This window comes from Coenobita brevimanus, unplaced genomic scaffold (assembly GCF_032717465.1).
Source record: "Coenobita brevimanus isolate Jiangsu-jjx unplaced genomic scaffold, ASM3271746v2 jjx.HiC_scaffold_1244, whole genome shotgun sequence".
Classification (NCBI taxonomy): domain Eukaryota; kingdom Metazoa; phylum Arthropoda; class Malacostraca; order Decapoda; family Coenobitidae; genus Coenobita; species Coenobita brevimanus.
This window is the reverse complement of record NW_027642061.1, coordinates 4,917-14,149: the sequence shown is the minus strand read 5'-3', so window position 1 is coordinate 14,149 and position 9,233 is coordinate 4,917. Positions and strand designations below refer to the sequence as shown.

The following is a 9,233-nucleotide window of genomic DNA, read 5'->3' as shown; positions in this document are numbered from 1 at the left end:
CACAGGAATTAACACTCCTCAGATACCTTACACAGATTAACAGTAATGAAGGAAGAGGTGTTTGGTTCCAAGTGATAAGTTTGCCATGCTGAAGGAGACGAGACATTTAAAGACTGTAAGTGGTAGGGAGAACCCGTACTAATGGAAGCTTGTCTGTTAATATCGTTACCACAAGACAAAATGTAATGTTTCAACACCACAGCTGTGAAAAACCTTGGTAATATCTCATTTACAATAATTAGTGTTCAGTGGGTGAGGGGAAGTTTGGCGTACAAAGTAACCTGTACAGTATACCTGATACTGTAACAAAGCTGTTACAGTTATTAGGCAACTTATATACCATAAACTCTCCATTCACAAGGTCAGTAGTCAGATTCAACATTTTGATGTCTACCTGATCAATCAAACTCAGTGTGTGTGTGCGTGCATGCATGCATGTCTCTGTCTTTCGCTCTCTGTCTGTCTCACTTTAAATGTCTGAAGTGAGTCGTCTAGGCCTGGGTCCCTACACTCTGACTGGGGCAATAAAGGATTAGATGATGGATGGATGAGTATACAATCTCTCTTTCAACCAAGATGAATGATTTAAGTAGGTACCACTGAGTTACATACCTCAGTTATTACTGCATGTTAGTCCCAGATCTTTCTAATCAAACACAGCAGCCAAAATCAGAGTTTATGGTCTGTTACCAATGTGCAGTTACACCACTTTGTACTAGGCATATAAGAGGCAAACTTCCCCTTTTAGAGCTGTGAGCAAGAAGATAATTATAAGCCTGTATATAAGACAGATATTTGTGCAGAAACTTCAAGTAGATTTTACCATCAAGTATCAAGAAAATTGTCTGACTTAATGATTGTGATGGAAATGTACAAAATTGTCCAGTATGTCTGTAGGTTATAGGAAAGCTTTTAGTGTCTGCCGTGCTTTTACAAACATGTGACAGTGCTCTAATCACGACAGAATTTTAATGTACAGTGTGTGGTTACTTGTAGTAGTTTATATTTCCTCTCTGTTTTAAGTCCCTACAATCACCAAACCAATGTTAACAGTAACCTTCCTAGTAATCTCAATTCCGTGCTGTATTTCTGTCATTTTGGAGATTTCATAATGCCTCTTTCTCAGCAAAATATTTTGCCTATTACATCTTATTTTCCTCTTGTAAGATGCTGTTATTGTGAATGCCTAATGCCAATCTGTCTGGCTGAGCAGACCCACTGACCACAGGTAAGCAACTGGTTCTATGGATCCGTCCTACAGGTACGGTATAGTACATACACTGTACAGAGAACTGGTACCCCTTATTGGTAAAAAGTGTTTCACCGGGATAGGACCAGGGTTGTTCTCAGGGCAAGGTGCAGGAAGCATGAGGAGGTTTGGCTCCTGAGTGGACAACTCAGCTGCTCCACCCAGGGTCACAATGCCACCACATGCAGGCTCCTCTTCAGCACCTGCTTTTGTAAATTACTGATGCAAACTAAGGCCATACTTGAAATAAAGAAATATTAAGGAGAAAGATAAGGTGTAATATGCATACCTTAATTGCAGAGAAAAATGTACTGTATTATGAAATCTCCAGAGCCATTCAAAATATGGCCCTTAGTGTAATGGTTATGTGTAATGATTTGTACAATATCCTGACCATTACCCCTGTACTGCACCAATACACCCACAACATTTGGGTTATGGAGGCACTTGTATCACACCTATCAACAGCCTTACCCTTCTCTACATACACACTTTTATACATCTTGGCAGTTCACATCACTACACATGCACACACACAAATGCTCATCACAACCATACACAATAGACCTGGCTCACTTACTTGTACATCCCCCTACCTTTACATAATACATCCCTCACTTCCTGGTACCTTTGTCGTAAATTGTTTCTGAAGCCCTATCCACTCGGTTATTGTCGGGTGTCAGTAACTGAACATAATCTATCTATCTATCTATCTATCTACTGCCAGACGCCTCAATCCCGTTGGGGTGGCCACAAACAAATCGCCTCCAAGTCGCCCTGTCCCCCACCATTTCACTGCCCTGCTCCCAACTCACCCCCCTCTCTCATATACCTCTCCACCCCATCCCTCCATCTCATCCTCGGCCTCCCCCTCCCTCTTCCCCCCTCCACCTCACTCACATACACTCTCTTCGTCAGTCTTTCACCCTCCATCCTCTTCACATGGCCAAACTGAACATAATGAGCCCATAATTAGCTAGTGAGCAATCATAACGAGTCCACACTAGAACATCTCGCTCATCCGCACATAACTTAGTGACAACAAAATTACTCTCTTGTGGCTCTATAAACAACAGGATGCTGTTGTGGGGTTCAAATAAATATGTCAATAAAAAATAAATCAATAAAAATCCCAATATCAAGAATGACACTGAGGTTGAAGTACGTCACCAATATGGAATGGAAGAAAAAGCAATTGGACCGGAGATGTGGAATTAGTGAGCTGATTAAAAAATAATAATAATAATATAATAAATAAATCAAGTGAGGTGGTAGGGCTACAGAGGTACATAGTATCTGGTACAAACACATAAATACACAAACCTATACAACCCATATCTACATCACAACTTTTAACTCCCTCACTCCAATAATATTCATATTTTATTGTTGCTACCGTACTTTCAGAGGTTTGAATTAAGTTTGGCTGAGACTTTTCACACTGGATGGGTTAAGTGGGGCTTGCAATAACCTTTTCAATATGAGAGGCCTTTCTTAATATGAATTTGGAAGTAGCAAGACTAATTTTAACTAACTGATCATCACTGAGTTGTCTTTATCTGTGGCAGTGCGTATGCACCTCTAGATCCTACTAGATATTTTGAACTTTTCTACAAGTTAGCTAGTCAGATCACCAAATATTTTCATGACTCAGAGGCAAATATCTCTTGCCTCTTTCAGGTTTAGAATTTTGTAGAATCAACTGCATTTTTTTTTTTTTTTTTTTTAATAGGTAAATTTTGCACTGTTCAACCAAAGTGAAAATTCAAACTGTCACTTTACCTAGTTCCAGACTGTGTTATTAGGGTAAAATATTTAAATTTTCTGTTGTGTGTTTTGTCTGATGTGAATGTACTCAGTGCAAGAAGACTACAGGTGTTGCTAAAAATAAGGCTTGTGGAATTTAAAGAATGGCATGCCAGTGTTTATAAGATTTAGAGCATACTGTGAGTTAACTGTACTCAACCATATTAATTTTAGGTCAAACAAAATGAATAACAGGACATGCTGCAGGTTGTACACGAGTGACTACATCATTACTGTAAAGAAATTCAAAAGAGTTACCAGTACTGCACCGTGACTAATCCCTTCAGCCTAACAACTGCTCTGATATTTGACTTTTACTAACCTCCAGACCATTATATTTAATACAGAAGATATTTTTAAAACTTGGGGGGGTTCAATATCAGACAAATGACCTTCTTCTCAGCTAAAGATCCGCCCTATACTGAATAAAATTATCTGGTGGTGGTGTGCTTAGAATACCAAATGCTATCACGTTGAAGGGGTTAACTGATGAGAACCCACTTTACTGACTGGCAAAAGTATGCAGACCCAAGAGCCATTCTTTCTGCACACCCTCTACACACACTTTAGCTGGAGGGTAATAAAGGACAAGACCCTATACCTAATGCATACTTATCTAAAGTTAACACCACCAATGCAGATGGCTGTTATTTTACTCTTACTATCTCCAAGTGATTTTATTTAGCTCAGGAATGATGTTTCAACCTGGGGACACAGATATAGCCTACAATAACCCTATATGACTAAGGTTCTTAAGCTAAATGAAACTGTTCAGCAGCCACAATAATAAAACGTACATTGTTCCGCCCTACCTCACCACATCCTAGGGTTGGAAAAGAGGTTTAGATGATGATGAGGATGAATTATTTAACCGAGTCCAACTGTGAAGTGTTTGGCAGCTCCTGGATATGTAAACAATCTCACACACTACTTAAGCAACAGAAAATTAATGAATATACCCCAAGCCATTTGTAACTCAGTGTACACCTTGCTCATACGTTACTCCTGAGAGGCGTAGTGTTGGTGCTGATACTGTCAATACCTGCAATGTATGGTGAGCAACTGTGCTGGTGTGTGTACGGTAGTGTATGGAAGGAGCGTACTTGGAATACCCTGATATAGTATTAATGATACTCCTGTAATATAAAAAAATACTGGTGAAGCACTTAGAAATAACTGAGTATAAAACCAAACACAACATACTTAGTTTCTACTCAACTAGGTCAAATTTTTATAACTTATATTGTACTTATTTCTGCTTCCACATGTTTTTTCCTGACTGTAAGTCTGTGTGTGCCAAAGACAAAATGCATAATAAAGGTCATTGTGACTACATGACTCTTTCTTATCCTATTTTTTTACAGGTAATGAGAGCACTATTTTACAGCATAACACTGGTTTATATTTCATACATACATATTAAAATAATGTTTGCCACAGAGAGGTATGCAAACACAGAATCCATCCATCCATCATCCAATCCTACATTGCTCCATGAGGAGCGCAGGAGCCCGGGGCTAGGCAGAAAAGTTCTGGTAATCTGAAAATTTGTACTTATCAAGAAGTCATGATGGAAATGGCAAAGATGAAAAACATCACTGTTTAAAACAGCATTATTTTTCACGTCATTTGCTTAGTTCATATGATGCACGTTTTTATACTGGCATAGAGTACTTTATGTGTGTTCAACTTTTGTGATTCTCTTTTTCAGTGACAAATAAAAGGTACCATATCCAGTCTTTCCTTTACATGCAAATCCCCACATCCACTGCGAGGCTGGACTGCACTGAATTAGGTCTGGCTTACGGAAAACAAGTCTACAGTATTCATTACATGCCAATTCTCCCACCAGTTCTGAGGTTGGGCTATGTGGAATTTGTTTTGACTAGTGGGAAACAAATCTGTAGTGTCCTTCATTGACTTTCATGCTGCCTGATGTAAGCCAAGTCGAATGGGGCCCAGTAAATCTCACAACCACCTACACACACCTCTGCTCATAAATGCTCAAAAGCCTTTACTGCTTTTGCTGAGTACCTGTACTTCAGCACAAATTACATTATGTAATCTTGTACAATACAATCTACTAAATCCACAAAACTGTCTGAACATAGTGGTTACCAGTTAGGCAAAAGGGCAATGGCCAAAGTTGAAAACATGACAGGATGAAGGACTAAAACAACAACAACTATATATACATTACTAACCTACTGATGAAGCAGTGATGATGCAGGCGTCTGATGATCAAACCGACACTTCTGATGATGGTTTGACATGTTGGGGAAGCTTCTGGAGTTCATGCTGTGGATGATACACTCATTAGCAAAGCAAAAACTATTCAATATTAGGCAATGTCAGCAATAAAAATAAATTACTTGACTGCAATCCAATACACTGATGTTAGTAACAAACCATACAAAGTATGGCTGTATGCACAAGTTAGAGTAAGCACTTCACTCATGCATTAGAAATGATTCTGCTAATTTAGTGCACTCTGGTATGTATTGTTTACTGGCTTCACTTCATAACTCTAAAGTTCATGACATGGCACCTGACGCTCCATAGCTATGCACTCCAATGCCCAGCAATTTCATTACCAAATAATATTTTCTTACACGACAGATGGGAGCACCCATCATCCACTCACTCAGTGAAGTACTGCCTTCGGGTCTCTCTACACTACGTGACAGGCCAAATGGTTTCTTGTGAACCAAGAAACCATTTACAATGTTGGGTTGGGTAGTGCCTCGCTATGCAGTCCCTTATCCCTGGGGTCACACTCAATTACCTCATCCCCGGTCTTTTTCGGTCTGCCTCTTACAACCCTACATCAGATGTTCACTCTTCTCACCTTCCCCACCCAACTGTCATTCTCCATCCACTCCCCATGCCCAAACCATCTCAATCCATCCCTCCTCATCACAACACCAATGCACTCCAGTCCCATCCTTCCTCTCAACTCTTCAATCATAATCCCCCCACGACTAGAAGAAAATGACAAATCCCATTTTGCCTTCATCCAAGTGTAGGGACCTGAGATTAGGCTACCATTAATTCAGACCAGAGCCCCTGGTGCCTCAACATGACAGAAAAACCCCTGGCCATCTCCTGGACTTCAACCACAGCATATGCCACAATATGCTCTGACCAGGGCACTCTACTAATTGCACCACCAGATGTAATTTACTTGGACTTGGTAGGGGTGGGGGGAATGGGGACTTATTGCATAATGATTCCTGACCTTCAGCTCAGATGCACAATGTTCACAACCACCCTGGCTTTCATTCATCAAACATTCAAATTTCAACAATACGCTTAAATGGTTCTCACCCTGGTAACTTTCATAGCGACACCCTCTGGAAGATTACGCTGGATATACTCAAGGTAGGTGTAGCAGTAGACTGTGTGAGGCGCGGGAGTGATAAAGTGAGGAAATGGGTTCTGGCTTCATACTGCACTCGGTGTTTCTTGTGGATGTGCACCGACTTCAGTAATGTCCACCGTTTTATGTGCTTTGTGGGCCAAGCTCTGTGAAAGATATAAGCTTTTATACTGATTTATATTTTTCTCTATTGGGCTATAGAGTTACTTGTGGAAAGGCATACAGATATTTCTTAAACTATATTTCAGTTAAACAGGGAGGCTTGATCCTGCAGCTGGATACCTTCACATGGTGGAACTGACATAGCAAAAACTGCCTGGTTATTCAAACATTCTCAACTCCATCCCAATCCCCCTAAAAGAGGATGGTGAACTGTAAGAGAAATCCAGTTTCAATCTACAGTCCACCCAGATCACATTCAGATAAACCTGGGGTCACAAGTTCACAACAACAACAACAACAACACAGAGGATTCAACTTTTGTCTTATGGCTTACAGCCTTGGTGGGGAGAAGCTGAGTTTTCAAGTCTGTAATTACTGAAACTTTTTTTTTAACCTAGGGATAAAGGAGACTAAATGCCACCAATGAATTCCACATGTTTCACAAGAAGCTACCAAAAGAGGTGAGAGTAGGAGTTTGGAAGTACTGTGCCCCCTCCCCCTTTATCCCAGTGTAGAGATACGACACGCTCACCACCCAACACCTGTGTTTTGAACAACCTCATTCCTCTTATACCATGTAAGGGGAGAATGTACAACTGCAGATGAAATTACCACTTCACTCTTTCGTCAAACGGTTAGGTGACCCCACCATAACATTCTGAAACTTTGCTGGGCACCACAGATTGCACCACTGGGTTTTAAAACTCACTGTTCACTAACCTCATTATTTATCCTACTGATTTATAGTATTGAAATGTATCAATATTTATGCCTATAATTCTACCTCAAGATTTCTTTCTCCTTGGCACAAAACAGATGCAACAGCCTTCTTAAACATTTTCCCACCCTATGTGAATGCAAAAAAACTGCTCTAAAATGATGGTGATACTGCCACAATTACAATGCTACTGAATAAGGTAGGTATAAGACTAATCTACTGCCTATCTTTAGCTAACAACCTTTATCCACTACCCAGAAAATGTTACAAAGACAATGAAGGTGTGTAAAAATTAGTCACCAAGTCTCTACGATTACATATTTTTTGTATTACAGTATTTCTTCTGCCTAAAGACATTTACATTCAGCTAGGGCAAGATTTAGGATGGGGGTTGGTAGAGATATGTTTACCATGTTGAATAAAACCATCTGAAGGTAACAAGAACAAACTATAAAAGGACGAAGCCATATGGAAAGGTTACGTATAAATGAGGCTTGGGGTGGAAGACAATGAAGTTACGTATAAATGAGGCTTGGGGTGGAAGACAATGAAGTGGACTTATGATTAACAGGAAGGAATGAGCCTAAGTAAAAGAGGTCACAGTTCAAGACAATGGGGACATAAAGAGAGAGAGAGAGAGAGAGAGAGAGAGAGAGACTGTGTGTGTTTAGGGGCTCTGAGTTTTGCTTCCTCATTCTCCAGTGTTTCTTTGGATGTTATTCATGGAAGTTGGTATTTATCAACTTTTTATGTTCACCAAAGGATTGCTTAAAAAAAACTGCACTGATATTTTTGCAACTTAAGCACATATGACGTAGTTCATTTACATAATGTTTTTGACATATCAGATAGAGCCAGGATATCGGGGGCTTGAATGGTGAGTGATCGAAGCGTGGCCCATTGGATCGGGCAAATTTGGCCTGTCTGGACGTTGTTACTGTGCACTCTGCCCTAGGGTGGGAAAGGAGGTCCGGATGATGATGATGACTGACCTTTTTTCCCACATGGCTAGGGTAAGGTATGATCCTTAACATAATGGATGGATGGAGAAGCTGCAATGAATTATAAATGATATGAAATTGGAGATGCTATGGAACACTTGGAATGAGGAGATGCCAAGAGAGGGGTGGAAAAGTAGTAAGACCAACCCTCCACCCACCTATGTCTCTGTTATGCAATCTTCTCCTCCCCCAACCCTCCACCCACCTATGTCTCTGTTATGCAATCTTCTCCCCCATCAGGAGCACAGGGGCCTGGGATGGGCTAATTAATTTAGATAATTAAAGCAAGAGTCATTATATCACTCACACTTGAATGGTATTCTGTATGCAATAAACCCCAACTACATCTCATATTTAAAGCCTGATGTGTCACATATGGTTAATAAGACAAAAAGTAGGTTGAACTAACATGTCCTGAACTGTACTTCCGAGGTGAGATGCAGCGGTGGAGAGGAAGGTGAGGTATGATGGTAGCACCGCTGGGTCATGTCCTCGGCACTCCACATCAATTACGCTATACAGACGGTCAGGCTCACCATCATCCACAACCTGCAATAATATCATTACCTATTAACACTTTCACTCCAGTGATGTACTTTATGTTTCTGCTAGCCCTAGATGATGTTATTTAGCCAAGGCAACACTTTTTCACAGTGGAAGGCAAACAACGTATACCTTCAGCCCTTTGCCAAAGGTTAAAATATGCTGCATTAATAAATTTGTCTAGTTTTAGCAAGAATACAATAAAAATGTCACCTGACCAAAGGTGTTAAGAGGAAAAGCTGGTACCGTAACTACTGATCAACATCTTTTTCTTGTCACACACCAGTACAGGGTAGTTACATAAGTCTTGTCATACACAGTCATTCATAATTAAACATGCCTGATATACTGTACAGCATATATACAAAATATTGT

The 9,233-nt window shown here is 40.2% G+C and overlaps 1 pseudogene; it reads right to left on the bottom strand.

Annotated features, from left to right (window-relative positions):
- Nucleotides 1–5,296: 5,296 nt before the first annotated feature.
- Nucleotides 5,297–8,864, bottom strand: LOC145389555 (small ribosomal subunit protein uS10m pseudogene; annotated as a pseudogene).
- Between the last annotated feature and the right edge of the window lie 369 nt (nucleotides 8,865–9,233).